The sequence below is a fragment of the Pleurodeles waltl genome, chromosome 6, assembly GCF_031143425.1.
Source record: "Pleurodeles waltl isolate 20211129_DDA chromosome 6, aPleWal1.hap1.20221129, whole genome shotgun sequence".
Taxonomy (NCBI): domain Eukaryota; kingdom Metazoa; phylum Chordata; class Amphibia; order Caudata; family Salamandridae; genus Pleurodeles; species Pleurodeles waltl.
The window spans coordinates 654,607,573-654,623,767 of NC_090445.1; positions in this window are offsets into that span (position 1 = coordinate 654,607,573).

Sequence of the window (16,195 nt, forward strand, 5' to 3'; positions counted from 1 at the left end):
GGAGTGCAAAGCCACAGTCTCTCAAGCCTCTACAGTGGGTGGGTTGCCCACTGCTTTATCCTGGGGAGTGCAAAGCCACAGTCTCTCAAGTCTCTCCAGTGGGTGGTTAGCCCACTGCTGCATCCTGGGGAGTGCAAAGCCACAGTCTCTCAAGTGGATGAGTCTCCACTGGTTCTGGAGGGGGCTTTGTGCCCAGAGTGCTTCATCCTGCCAAGGACTGAGGTAGTGGATACCTTTCTCCACTGGTTCTGGAGGAGGCTTTGTGCCCAGAGTGCTTTATCCTGCCAACGACTGAGGTAGTGGATGCCTTTCTCCACTGGTTCTGGAGGGGGCTTTGTGCCCAGAGTGCTTCATCCTGCCAAGGACAGAGGTAGTGGATGTGATACTCAACTTGTTCCGGAGGGGGGTTTGTGCCCAGAGTGCTTCATCCTGCCAAGGACAGAGGTAGTGGATGTGATACTCCACTGGTTCTGAAGGGGGCTTTGTGCCCAGAGTGCTTCATCCTGCCATGGACTGAGATAGTGGATGTGATACTCCACTGACGGTGTGGCAACATGGAAGCTGCCCAGGCCCCTGGAACTGACCACCAGCCACGTACGGATGACCACTGGGGATGGCAGCCATGTCTGCGGTGGTGCCACTAGCTCAGGTTGTCGCGGGCCGCTGGCGGGACTGGCGGCGGTGTCATTAGCGGCGGTGCTTGCGGCAGTCATTGTGGCGGCAGTGCTCGCAGCGGTCATTGTGGCAGCATTCCTTGCGGCGGTCATTGTGGTGGCGGTGCTGGTGGCGGCCTCACTGACTGCGGTGCTGGTGGTTGGCTCACTGACTGCCGTGCTGGTGGCTGGCTCACTGACTGCTGTGCTGGCTCACTGACTGCCGTGCTGGTGGCTGGCTCACTGACCGCGGTGCTGGCGGTGGTGTCTGTAATGGCGGTGCTGGCGCCTGGCTCACTGACCGCGGTGCTGGCGGCGGTGTCAGTAATGGTGGTGCTGGCGGCAGTGTCAGTAGCAGCGGTGCTGGTGGCGGGCTCACTTACTGCGGTGCTGCTGAAGGGCTCTGTATCTTGGCTGCTGGCGGCAGTGTCCTTGCCGGCGGTGCATGTGGCGGTGCCGGTGGCGGTCTTGTCCGCTGTGCACGTTGGCGGCGACGTTGACTTGCCTTTCTGCTTCAGGCCCTTCCCCACCTTGGATGCTGGCGGAGCTGTCTTGCAAATCCCCACACTTGTCTTGGCTGATCCCTTGGTGGCAGGTGTTTTGGCCTTCTCCCTCCAGGATGTGGGCAACTTCTTCTGTTTTGGAGGTGGTGGAATGTCCTTGGCCTCGCTCCTTGGGACACTGGCAGCCTTGTTGCTTGGCGCACTCCAAAAATTGGGTATTGCTGGCACCACTATGCCTGGTGATGTGGTGGCTGAGATGCTGGGTTGGGACCTAGAAAGGCGGGCCCTAGGGGACGGACGGGGGAAGTGGGAGGTGTAGGGAAGAGGTCAACATTTAAGAGGAAAAGTTTTTTTGACACTGGGACGGGTAGATGGAGGTGGTTTGGTAGTGGAGGAAGAGGTGGTGGTTGTAGGAGGTGTTCGTTTGCGGACTTTGGGTGAAGGTGCATAGGCTGGAGGCTGTCGTGAGGTGGATGGCTGTTGGGTGGGTGTGTGACTATGTTTGTGTAGTTTGGGAGGACGGCTCACAGACACACTGGGAGAGGACACTGGGGATGTGTGAATGGTAGTGGGGGTGGTGAGTGCACGTGAGCAGTGTGTGGTGATGGGCGTGCTGGTGATGGAGGTAGTGGCTGAAGATGTAGTGCATGCAGGTGTGAGTGGAGACGTGACAGGGAGGGAGGAGGGAGACGTGGAGGAGGGGGACACAGTGGAGGCAGTGGATGTTGGTATGTGTGCATGGGTATGATGCTTGTGTGAGTGCTTGTGGGATGTGTGGTGCTTATGTTTGCCAGAGCCACCCTTGTGTGTTGATGTGTGTGCATGCTGGTCTGATGGTGTGCTTGGGATAGGCTGAGGTACAGGGGATTGGGTCTGGATGGAGGAAGTTGGAGGGGGGAGGCTGGACACAGGGACAATTGGCTGCCATCAGCGCTGAGGCCAGAGCCTGAAATGCTCGCTGTTGGGCTGCCTGGCCAGAATGAATGCCCTCCAGGTATCCATTTGTCTGCTGCAACTGCCTCTTTACACCCTGGATGGCATTCAGAATGGTAGACTGCCCAAAAGTGAGGGATCTCAGGAGGTCAATAGCCTCCTCACTGAGGGCAGCAGTGCTGACTGGGGCAGGGCCTGAGGTGTCTGTGGCGAAGGAGATGCCCACCCTCCTGTGTGAGTGACCAAGGACAAATGCTGAGTGGCTGCTGGGAGGGTGGTGCTGGTAGGGGGGGTGGCGGCTGTGCCTGTAGATGCGGTGGGCACAGAGGGGCCCGCCACTGCAAGGGAGCTCCCATCAGAAAGAGTCGGTGACGCTGGTTTCAGCTCCTGTCCCTGCCGTGGAGCTCCTTGCGCCCTCCGTCCCAGTGGTGAATTCAGACTCCGTTGTCTGGCTCTCCAGGGCCATGTGGGATGAAGCTCCCTCCTGCTACGGTGGCACAGCTCCTCCGCCTGATGATGCTAATGCACACAAGAACAGGGAGACCACAAAAGGGGGGGAAGAAAGAAGAAATACATTGTCAGTGCATACAATACCGCTACCGTTGGTGGACACTACAGACACAGCAGCCCTCTGCACTACACCATGCACTTGGAGTTCCCTAATTAATCACAGGGACATGGGGTACTTGGCCTATGCCCGATTGCTGCACACATGGAAGTCACAGGAGCCTGACTAGGTGTAGATGGCTCTTACCAGTGGTGGGGATGGGGTGCCACTTAGCCTGCCTCACAAAGAGTCCTTGCCTACAAAGCTCGCCCTAGCCTAGGTGAACCCACTGCCCACCTCCCCCACCCAGCCACCTCGAATGCGCGAAGAGTCAGCTGAGTGTGAGTGTACTCACCCCCTTGTGGCTGCTGTGATGCCCTCAAGTGCCCATCCAACTCCGGATACGCCACCGCCAGGATCCGGAACATCAGGGGGGTCATGGTGTGACGGGCACTACTCCCACATTGGGAGGCCATGCCCAGCTGGGCCTCCGCCGTCTTCTTGCTCCAGCGGCGAAGGTCCTCCCATCTTTTACGGCAGTGGGTGCTCCGTCTGTGGTGGACTCCCAGGGTCTGGACTGCCTTGGCGATGGCACGCCAAATATTCTTCTTCTGGTGGGCACTGACGTAGAGGAATAGTCACTTCCAGACTGAGGTCACAGCAGAACTTGCAGTGTAGGTCCTCTCTTGTCGAAAATCAGGTATCAAGTGAGTGAACAGAGAGAAAATGGCGGTCACTTCCACGGCGGTGCGTACCGTCACCTCCGGCGTACATCGTCATTGGCTCCTGGGACCCATAGGGCCCAATGTTAACCAATGAAGGATTACGCCACCATCTTCGACCGCCTACCGCAACGGTGTAGAACGCCAGCGCAGTTACCTCATATCCCCTTGTCCCATTTTACAGGTCAGGCAGCCGCCATTTCAGGTGGCCACATGGCATTATTTTTTAATGCGTCACTCATTTATAGGCCTTGCATATGCACAGGCACATAGCGTATTGACAAATGTGTGCAATACTATTGTTTTTTTCCTACCTCAGTGTTGGCTGACTCTGTGCTCGCTGTTCTCATCCATAGGGCACGTCCGCTGGGGCAGGTGAGGAGATGGCGGCATCCTCCAGTGTACAGACCGCTGGTGGATCTGTCGACAATGGAAGAGTGACATGTAATAGTCACCTACAGACTAGATTGTGCCACAATCCAGGAACTGTGTGCCCAGTTGGAGCCAGACCTGATGTCAGGTATCCGCCATCCCACAGGAATCCCCCCTCTAGTGCAAGTCCTGTCAGTACTCCATTTCCTGGCAAGTGGGTCTTTTCAAACAACGGTGGCCATTGCATCAGGGATGTCCCAGCCTATGTTCTCCAACGTGTTGTCCAGAGTGTTGTCTGCCCTGCTGAAACACATGTGCAGCTACATCATGTTTCCTCAGGTGGAGGATTTGCCTACAGTGAAAGGTGACTTCTATACCCTGGGACATATCCCCAACATCATAAGTGCCATTGATGGTACACATGTGGCCTTGGTAGCCCCCTCCCCGCAGGAGTGAACAGGTTACAGAAACCGGAAGAGCTACCATTTTATGAATGTGCATATGGTGTGTTTGGCTGACCAGCACATCTCCTGTGTGAACTCCAAGTTTCCTGGCTCAGTGCATGACGCTTACATTCTGCAGAATAGCAGCATCCCTTATGTGATGGGGCAACTCCAGAGGCACCGTGTGTGGCTATTAGGTGAGGACAAGGACCCTATACCGTGTGAATAGTTGTGTGGGTCTGGAGTTGTCACTAAGGGTTAGTGTGTGTCTAACAGTTGTCCCTCGACATTTGCAGGTGACTCTGGGTACCCCAACCTGTCATGGCTACTGACCCCAGTGAGAACTCCCAGGACAAGGGCAGAGGAACGCTACAATGAGGCACATGGGCGAACTAGGAGGATTATTGAAAGAACCTTCGGCCTCCTGAAGGCCAGGTTCAGGTGCCTCCATATGACAGGTGGTTCCCTATACTACTCACCAAAGAAAGTGTGCCAGATCATCGTGGCCTGCTGTATGCTGCACAACTTGGCTTTGAGACAACAGGTGCCTTTTCTGCAGAAGGATGGTCCAGAAGAAGGTCTTGTGGCAGCTGTGGAGCCTCGGGCAGTGAAGAAGAGGAGGCAGAAGAAGAGGACATAGACAAACAGAAACACCATGATCCAGCAATACTCCCAGTGAGACACAGGTAAGAAGACATCACTGCCTCCTACATCTGATAAAATTGTTAGACCTATCATCTCTCTGTCACTTTCACCCAGTGTATGGACCCTGATTTGTCACTTTGTCTTTCAATTTCACAGATGTGGGTCCCACTATGTTACCTCATGGACTAGAGCTGTGTAACATAGGTATGTTGACATTAGAATGGACATTGGGTTTTTCCTCAGTTATTGCAAATAAACAATCGTGAAAGCACAGACTGCCTCCAGCTTGTTTTGTGATTCAAGGGTGTTTATTTAAGTGCAAAATAGTGGAGGGGGTTGTAAAATGGGTAGGGGTGATGGTGTAGGAATGTCCATGGCAGAGTCCAGTCTATTTGTCTCACAGGTGCATTGTCCAAAGGGGCATAGGAAGTGGAGCTAGGGCACTTTAAGGATGGACAGGGTGACAAAGTGGGACAGAAGGATGACATTCAGGGTGGTCTCATTTCTTGGCGGGGGTCTTGGCATTGTTCTCTGTCTTTGTCCTGGATCTCAGGGACCGCTTGCGGGGTGGTTCTCCATCTGCAGGGGGTGGGGTGCTGGTGTCATGGTCCTGTGGCGGCGCCTCCTATTCACTAGCGCTGGCGGAGGTGGTGGGCAGTTCATCATCCAGGCTAGTGTCAGGGGCCCCTTGTTGTGCCACGGTGTCCCGTCTGGTGTTCACAAGGTCCTTCAGTACCCCTACAATGGTGCCCAGGGTGGTGTTGATGGACTTGAGTTCCTCCCTAAACCCAAATATTGTTCCTCCTGCAGCCGCTGGGTCTCCTGAAACTTGGCCAGTACCGTTGCCATCGTCTCCTGGGAATGATGGTACGCTCCCATGATGTTGGAGAGGGCCTCGTGGAGAGTGGGTTCCCTGGGCCTGTCCTCCCCCTGTCGCACAGCAGACCTCCCAGTTCCTCGGTTTTCCTGGGCCTCTGTCTCCTGAACCATGTTCCCACTGCCACTGTCCCCAGGTCCCTGCTGTTCTTGGGGTGGTGGGTTTGCCTGGGGTCCCTGTAGTAGTGGACACACTGCTGCTTGACGTGTCCTGGGGACAGGGGTATGGGCCGGCTGGGTGGGTGCTGTGCTGGTGTTTCCTGAGGGGGAGGCTCTGTGGTGGCGTGTGACTGTGTCAGGGTAACCGACTGTCCCGAGGTCCCAGATGGCCAGGCTGGTCATCTAGATCCAGTTGGACACAGCTGCTGTCATCACTATGGGCCTCTTCTGTGGGGGGAGTGGACATGTCTGGAACCTCCTGTCCGGTGACGTTGGGTAGGGGTCCTGCAGGGGTGTAAAGGCATGATTATTGCATCTGTGTGTGCCATGGTGTGCAATAGGTGCGTGACCCTGTACCCCAGTGCTTAAATTCTTGTGTAGGACCTTGTGTGATATTTGGTTTGTTGATCTGTGTGGGTATGGGTAGTGGACATGCATTGGTGATGGGTGTCCATGCTCTGTTGTTGCATGCAGGGCTTGGTGTTGGGATGTGTGGTTTGTGATAGTGGGACATTTGTGAGGAGTTGGAGTGATGGGGGTGAGGATGGGGGTATGTGATAGCATGCAGGTAGGGTGGGGTATATGGTAGTTAAATATTTGACTTACCCGAGTCCATTCCTCCAGCTACTCCTGCGAGGCCCTCAGGATGCAGTATAGCCAAGACCTGCTCCTCCCATGTTGTTAGTTGTGGGGGAGAAGGTGGGGGTCCACCGCCAGTCCTCTGAACCGCAATGTGGTGTCTTGAGACCACGGGACGCACCTTCCCCCATAGGTCGTTCCACCTCTTCCTGATGTCATCCCGTGTTCTTGGGTGCTGTCCCACTGCATTGACCCTGTCCACGATTCTGCGCCATAGCTCCATCTTCCTAGCTATGGAGGTGTGCTGCACCTGTGATCCGAATAGCTGTGGCTCTACCCGGATGATTTCCTCCACCATGACCCTGAGCTCCTCCTCAGAAAACCTGGGGTGTCTTTGCAGTGCCATGGGGTGGTGTGGGTGATGTGTGAGGTGGTGTGTGTTGTGATGTGTGCGGTGATGTTTAGGGGTGTGTGGTGTTTTGTGCGTGGATGTGTATGAGTGATGGTGTTGTGTGCCTCTGTATCCTGGTGTGGTCTTTGCTTTTCTGTCTCTCTGCTTCTTCCAAATTTTTCATTGTAAGGGTTTGTGGGTAATGTGGGTGGGTGTTTTATATTGTATTGGGTGTGTGGGAGTGGTGTGTATATGTGTATCAGGTGTGTGTATTTCAATTTGTCCAATGTAGTAGTGTTTTGTAAATGTGTGTGTATTTTGAGCGCAGCAGTGTGTACCACCAATGGAATACCGCGGCTGAAAGACCGCCACGTGGATTCGTGGGTCGTGATAGTGTGGGCGTATTCCTGTTGGCGTGACGGTGGAGGTTTTGGTATCGCCAGTTTATCACTGACCTTTAGTGTGGCGGACTTGTGTGGGTGTCTAGATTTTGGCGGATTCCGAGCTGTGGGTCGTAATAGCTGTGGCTTAATTCCGCGGCCACGGCGGTGTGTTGGCGGTCTTCTGCATGGCAGTAAGCGGGATTTACCACCAATATTGTAATGAGGGCCTTTATCTCTTAATCTTCTGTGATAGACAAGCCTGTACCCCTGGCTAAATAGTGTCAAGAAGCAGTTTGAGCTGTTAAAAATGAGAGAAATTTGAAAATCGCCAGCAGAAGTTGCTAAAGGTGCTACCCAGAAACTGAAAAAAAGCATACTGGGAAAATGTTTTGCTATGGATCTGGTCTGATCATAAAGATGGGAGCCTAACAAGGCAGTTTTTGAGCTTTTAATGCTCACCCAATTTGTAACTACTTTTGGACACAATTTATCTGCCCCTAGCAAAACGTCTGTATGTGTAATTTTACATGTGGTTCATTACCCTCAAGATCATAGGAAAAATCAGGCTGCTCCCCAGAGTATTGACCTATTGTCCACTGGTAAAAGAAACAGACGGTCATTTCCTTTTATTCTGCCCCCTTACTAACTGCAGCGTAAGAAATGGATAATTGCAGTCTGTAAACTGGAGGGTGTAAGGCACTACTGGGAGGCTTTAAGTATTCCAAAAAGTGACCTGAAGGTATCAATTGACTTTGCAGTAGTAAGATTTTAGATGGGGCTTTAAAGATCAGATTGCCCCAGGGAACTCTTTATCCCCTAAAACCAGTTAAGGTGTATACTGTGTCTCTGTATACATCTTAAACTCCTCTTTATAAATGGGTTACGATGGAAGACTGTATAATCTGTTACACTCAGAATCTACAGAACAAGTGTTTATGATGTAGCACTAGTATTCTATTGGGTCTTAGTTCCCAGAATGATCTCATAGTGACATATATAAGCAGGGCGGGCTCTAGGGCGGTGCGATTGGTGCCACCGCACCGGGCGTTGACTTTGAATGAGGGCAGCTGCTATGGTTTTAAAAGCACCCGCCGCTGTGTTCCATGGCAGCCGCAATATTTAACATTTAAAATGTCAAGTTAACTCCGATGATTAATGGACCTTCTGCAGAGAGATCGAGTTTTGTCAAGTGGAAGTTCTAACTCATCATAAGGCAGCCCAGAGGGTTAATACGCCTGCTTCAGAGAACGTGCACCATGCAGATCACAAAGTGCACATGATCTAAATAGGTTCGTGTGTTACTGTTTTTGTTGGAGATATCCTTTAAATACTTACAGTTTATAAGTTAAAATCCTAACATAGAACAGTCAGCTAGAAACTGTCATCAAAGAGCTGCATGGAAACTGCAAGGTATAGGTTACAGCGTTTTGATTCATTTTTTCCGTAGTCTTTCATTATCCTAATGTTGCAAAAAGGTTTCATTTGGTTAGAAATCAATTTTTATTAGTAAAGATAATCCGAACTATGGTTGTACTTTTTACATTCTGAGTTTGTGCTTCTCCAGATCAAGCACTGAAACTAAACTGCCTACCAGTATAGATGGCTAGCTAGACAGCATAATGGACACTTCTTAGCCCACATTTAGGTCTTTTAGAGGTTTTTGCTGCTAATGGTTCTGCCTGTATATTCGGGAGGATGATTTGATATTGCGTGCTGCCACTTGTGGACCTGTGATAACTTTTCTGTCTGCAGTATGTAAAATTTGATTATGTCTTTTTTTATATTTATATTATGTATTTTATTACAACAATGCACATTTATGGCCATTTGACCGAAGTAAAGTCTATTGATACCACAATAGGTTGTATATTGCCCATTCCTATGGGTTGCTTCCTGTTGCTCCTTTGTGGATCTTCAGAGCACATAGCTCAGAGCACGAGCTGTATAATGTACATTCTCACTCCATGCTCTCTGCCACTTTTGGGTAGATACATGTACCATGCTGGTTGCATAGTCTTCATTCCTAAGGGTTGCCCTTCAAGGCACATACCATGGTGGCTGTATAAAGTTAATTCCAATGGGTTGCTCCTCTGTCGACTCCTGGACATATACTGTAGTTGGTGAAAGATTGCACCTAACAAAGGTAGAGCCCTTCACCTCTGGTCACTTGCCTGTGCCCAAATTTAAATTGGGTAAATTGCACAATGCGGGCCACCTCGATGATTGTTGGTATCTGTAAGAGCAACCACGTTTACCGTCACATTTTTCTCTGACACACACACACACTTACTGAAACAGAGTTTGAGCAGTCCCAGACGTACACTCGTGGCACCAAAATACTTCTCACATAGGGCACACTGAACTCATACACTTTCTACCCAGCGAATTACGATCACTCACGTCTTTCTGCTTCACTTCATGCCAATCTGTAGTGACAAAAGCACGTCAGAACACTTCCTTGAGAGACCACATGACAGATACCACATACTCTAGCTTTATCACTCCTTTGGAAGGGCTAAAAATCCACAAATGCATTTTGGTGTCAAGTCGCTGTATAAATAGAACTATAATATAATACTCAGTGAGTGACTGTGCTGTAGACATCGATGTATTCCATGCGATACCTCATCATCAAAACCGCTCATCTGCATGTGGGTTGCAGTTCCTTCCTTACAGTAGCTGTCATTGCACCGCACAATGAGCCCAGTCCAATACTGCCTCCTTTCCTTTCTACCTATGTACGATGCATCATCAGAAATCCGTTTTTTCCCATTGATTGTGCCAGAAATAGGTTTTCTAGCAATCATTTCTATTTTTGTACTGCAAAAATCCCACGATTGTGGACGACAATCACACAACAGTCAACTAGCAACTAATGTTTATAACATACTATTCAAAGTACTCCCACGAAAAGGGGTCTTCTGTTGTGGTTTTCCTCACCAACAGGCAAACAGTACCGATGATTTGATTGAACTAGTAATGCGGCAAAATAGCTGTGCTCTAATGTACATAGGCAAACATATAATTGATTGATTTTTAGGTTACAATATTTCTGTTACATTGTAGTTGTAATTGTATTTATATAGCGCTATACCGCTGACGAGGAGCCGAAGCGCTATTTGGCTAGTAGCACACATTGTTACAATATCGTGGCATTTTACTTCTCAGAGGTGCGTGGGAAAGGATTACCACCAATTTAAGAGTCGGAAGAAGAAGAATTTCCAGGTGGAATTCCGCTTTGCCTGATGATAATTGACCCAGTGTTTCTCCAACAGGTTTTCCACTGTGAGGGAAACTGGGCCTGATTTTATCAGATGGAAAAAACAGCTGTTAAATCGCTTTAGACTTGGGAGGCAAGAGCAGCCAGCCCCCTTCCCAACCTTCTTCTATGGCAATGGGAGAGCATGCAGAGCTCCCCCTGCCGTGGGGCTGCTTCTCCCCCCATCCCTACCCCACCTCTGCCTTTCACCAGCCCTCCCCATCCACAGTTACCACGTGCTCAAAGCAGGCCTAAGTCATAATTGCACGGTATTGGTGCAGTGAGCGTGTGGTTTGCACCAACATATTACTGCATAACTCGTAAATGGGGCCACTGAGACGACTAAATCCCATCGAATGTGAGTTCCATAAAAAATGCGGGTGAATAACTCCTCCTGGGAGAAGCGGAACGCAGCACCTGAAACCTGCACAAGCGGGAGCTGAGCTACACACAGGCGACTCTCAACAATTTACACGGGGACGTAACCAAGGGTGGGATGAGCTGTCTGTGAGAAGGTGCAAAGTTTTTTCACAGCATCTCCATAATTCTTGCGAATGAGGTGATTACTACCCGTAGTTGGCGCGGTTTACTGTTACCAGGTTTTCACGTTAACATTAGGAACCATGTCGATTCTAAACGAATGGCTGCAGCTGGTTCATCGTTTAAATGGTTATTCTACAGCAACCGCTGTGAAATGGAAAATACCTCATTTGTGGCGATGAATGTTTGGTAGTGGGCTTTCTCAAGCCCTTTTTATCAGATTAACACTGTAAAGTTATTTAGAACTACTATCACATCATAAAACAAAGGACCAACTGCCCTTAATCAACGTTTCCTTTACTCCATTTGAAGGATTACTAAATTGAATAGTGCTGAGACACACAATGAATTATTTTCATAACTGTTTAAAAAAATAGGAATCGTGTGTCCCATTTAAGTTTGTTCAAGCAAAAGGCTGAGAAAATATTTTTTAAGGTTAACTTGATAAAAACGACACATTCATGTTCAGGTTCGGATAGCACCTGCCTAAAAATATTGACTGTTTGCCTCGAAAAACGAAGCAAGGGGGTAGGCATAAGATAAACAGAAAACTCTGACAAAAAAGTTCATGATCATGACCCACACAAACCTTTATTTGCATAATAACTTTGAACGCCACCAGTTATTAATCAGCACTAGGTATATATGCCAAGGGCACTACTTTGATGCCAGTGCCAGTTTTATTTTTCAGGACTGACGAACGTATGTTGCTATATTGCCAGCAAGCCTCAAACATGGTGGAGGATTGTTAGAAATGGGATTCCTGGTTGGCTGAGGTGTGCACACAGGCCAGGTAACCACCACGCTAGTCAGGGTATGTCAGATAGACACGAAAAGATAACCCGCGCTCACCCTCTGGTACCTTGGCACAGACCAGTCAGGTTTATCTAAAGAGGACATGTGTCAAGTATTTGTGCAACACACACACACACACACCTACACACACAAACAAACCCAATGAATACATCACAAAAAGACTCCACACAGGTTTATAAAGATAAGGAATATTTATATGAATAAAATAAAACCGAAATGGCAAAAATCCAAAAGCAGATCACAAGTTATTCACTTTTAAATACATCCAAGCAGTGCTTAATTCAACTGGGCTCCTTTTAGAACGTTTACGGTAAATCTTCGGTGCAAAAACAATACAATGTTAAGGTTTGGAAAACTGAACTTTTGGAGAATGGGTTATTACTAAGGATAAGTATGCGCCCACCACTAGCCGTAAGCCCACCATCCAACATAAGGTCCGGTCAAAGTCTCAATACATTAGCCCCTGGCTCAATCCCTGGTAGCTGGCAATGAGCAGTCAGGCTTTACCTTAGAAGACAGGTATGTAAAGTATTTAAATACACCAATACAGTAAATAAGTAAGAACACACCATAAGAATCCCACACCAATTTATAATAATAGGAACTATTTTTATCTTTAAAATGACACCAAAACTACAAAAATCTAATATAGGAAACCAGAGATATGAATTTGTAAAGATTAAATAAAAAAATGTGTTTTCTTGTGCTTAAAAGCCAATAGCACCAACCGGGGACATATGGTCGTACTTGACTTGGACCAAGTGAGAATTTGAAGCCAAACGTGATGGAGCCCTGCTCTGATACACTGAGAGGAAGGCTCTGGTCAAAGATTTACCTTTGGATTTATTTGTTTTTCTTGAGCTCTTCTCTCATCGTCGGGCGAGGCTCCTTGTCTGGCGAGGATCCGATGCAATGGGATAAGCTCTGGAGTTTCAGTGCGATGAACCTGAAATGGAGGTCACGGTTCTACAGCAGCAGCTTGACTCTCGTCGACGGGTCAGTCACCTTCTGGAGCTTTTTTCAAAAGTTGCTCTAAACTTCTATAAACGTCTGGAGCTTCTCCCTTAAGTTCCTCTTGTGTGCTCAAAATGTCCAAAACACATATCCAAGGGTCTAGAAGCTCTGAGATGGTACTTGGAAGTTTGGACCAATATACCCACAATGCACCTGGTCAAATCCTTAAAGGTCCACTGGACTCACTCCAGGCTGAGGACTTCTTGTTGGAGATGGTGCAGGGAAGCTCTGTTAACCTGTTGCTTTCAGAGAGTCTACTCCTTAAGTCTTTTAGAAGCAAGGCAGAGTCCTCAGGGCTGTAATTCCCAGTGGGCAGCAGAAGCAGTCCTTCAGAGAGCAGTCCTTTGGGTGCAGACCAGGATTCCAGCAGGGCAGTCCTTCTTCTCCTTGTAGTTTCAAGCAGCAGATCTGAGTTGCTAAGCAGCTCTCACATATTTATTCAATAGTCTGGGGCACACCTGTCCCAATAAGCACTGCACTTCAAAAATCCAAGATGGTGGATTTCTCTCAGGCAGAGTAGGACCTGGCTAAACCAACTTACTGGTGTGGCTCATTTCCATTAATACTCCCCCTGCAATCCATCTGCAAATTCAATTCCTTGGCCTTCCATCTGGCTGTGGGATACAGGAAAAGGAGGTAGGCCTCAGTGGCATTCCTTTCTGTCCTGTTCTCTTTGAAGCACTGTTCGATTTACCCAACCCCCTCTCTGGGCTGTGCTCTGCAGCTGCAGAGCTCCCCCACCAGATAATCTCTGCTCTTTGCAGGCCAGTTAGCACCTCCTCAAAGCAGCCTGGCTAAGCCTGACCATCAGGAGAGGCTGCTGAAGGCTGAATTGTGCCTCACATAAAAGAATGTCTCATAACTTATTTTCTTCAAATGTCAACAGTGGCAATTTGTTGGATTTACCATTACCAATCTTTTGAGTCCTTGAATGTTACATTTAGCTCCTTCCTAGCAATATTTATACTTATGTGAAGTACTCCAATGTTAGCCTATGGAGCTAAGTATCTACAATGGGGAAAAATGAAATGGGCAGTTCTTCCCTCACCAGGGCATATAAAACATATTTTATAATGTCCCTGCTTTTAGTTACATGGCATCTCACCCTGTGGGCACCTAAGGAAGACCTTAGGGGAGACTTATATGTAAAAATAAGGTAGATTACCACTTTGGAAGTTTAATTCCAAAATCGAATTTACACCCATTTTATTTTTTAAAGACAGTCTGCAAGGCAGGGTCGCCTATAAAAATGATGGCAGGTAACACATCAGTGCACATTCCAGTGCAGGAAATCTGCTGGGTCTCTAAACCCCTCTGTCCTATTATATACTAGGGACCTATAGGTTGTTTGCTTCCCCCTTGCCCTTTTATATATGAGGGACTGACAGGGGTCTGTCAGTGCTAACTGTAGTTATACATAGTACCATATGCCTTTTTAATCAGAGCACTGGCCCTGGGCCTGGTAAGCAGAGCCCAGGGCACAGTCAGAGTCAGTTACCACCAGTATCACTCAGGAAAAAAATGGGATGAGCAAGTTCAAAGGATGACTTTCCCACATGTCCTTATGTGGTTTAAAGAGAGGACGGAAAGGCATACAAATAACTTCCTGCAACTGCAGCAATGTCACATAGTCAGCAGGAAAAACAACATGACCCCTGTGTTCACAGTACCTTCGTACATAAATGCAGCACTTTGTGTTGTTGAAGTAACTATTTATGGTTCACCATACATCTTACTGGGTCAAAAGGTTCATCGACCTCATTGTGCATTTGATTCCTGCAAAGGATGAAACATGCGTTCACAGTCCTTAGTCCTCTAGCAGGGCAGAGGTCAGCAGGAAGAAGGGTAGCTCAACAAAGTGTAACAGCAATTCATGGAAACAGTCAGACACAGCAAAGTGGCAATCCTTCCAGTGCAGCATCCTTTACTACATCAGAGTTCCTTCCAGGTGCAGTAGTGTACTGATTTCAGGGAATCAGAGCACTAGTACTTATACCCAAAATTGTTTTTAATATAGGGATGACTTCAAAGGATCTCTCTGAAGTACACATGCCTACCTTTCAGCCCAGCCCTGGCTCCAGACAATCAGTGTGGGGTAATAAACCATTTGTGTGGGGCTCTGCCACTACCCTTTAAAGGGCAAGTGGGAGTCCTTCCCATCCTCACTTCCCAAAGTGTCCTGTGTTGGGGCTGTCTGGAGGGAATGCACAAATGTAGTTGCCACCCAGCCCAAAGCAGACATGTATTGAAGACAGGCTGTCAGGCACATAGAGCAGTGAGAGCAGAGAAATTCCCATTTTCTAAAAGTGGCATTTCTAGAATAATAATAATAAATCAATCTGAATTTCCCAGTAAAGAGTATTTATCATTACCATTCCAATGATATGAAACATGATGCAGCTATTCATTTTTATATTTTTTTAAGGAATTCCCAATGTTGGCATAGGAGAGGAGCAGGCCTCACAGTAATGAAAAACAACTTTGGTAGTTTTTTTTTATCACCAGGACATGTAGTACATGTCATGCCTTTTACGGCCATGACACCCTGCCCTATGGGCCACCCAGGGCCTACCTTCAGGGTGACTTATGTGAAAGTCGAAGTGGCAGTGAGACTGCACACACAGGCTCTGCAATGGCAGGACTGAGACATGTTTAATGGCTACTGGAGTGGGTGGCACGTTCAGTGCTGAAGGCCCACTAGTAGCATTTAACTTACTTGCCCTGGGTCTAGGGTATACCAATTTACAAGGGGCTTATACATAAATTAAATATGCCAATTGTGGATACACTAATGTTACCATGTTTAGGGGAGAAGCACATGCACTTTAGAACTGATTAGCAGTGGTAAAGTGCTCAGAGTCCTAAGGCCAACAAAGGATACAGCAAAAAACAGGAGGTGAAAGGCAAAAGGTCTGGGGTAAGACAACCCTAAGGATGCCATCTCTACAGGATGGAAGGACAATTGGTAAAGCACTGCGCTTGGGGAGTAAAGGATTCCAGGTGTGACGTTTCAATGTCTAGAATTCAATTTCTACACAATTTTTGCAAATTTATGTAACATATTTTAAGTTGAAATACTTTAGTGATGCCATAAAACATAAGCTGATAGCTACAGATATTTTCACAAAAACTGGAAACGGTCTACCCTCTTTAATTTTTGTCTCCACCATAAAGAATGAATATAGATAATTACTAAATTTTGGAAATTGGGATTGAAAACAGCTCTAGAAAAACGGAAGGCACGAAACTCCGAAGATGGGTATATGTGTTGTAAAGTGGCCTTCTCTGCAGGCCCACTCTCCTACGCTAAGTGGCCTTGCTTGCTCCTGCAGCAGTATCTCTCCAGCTCCCACTGTATGC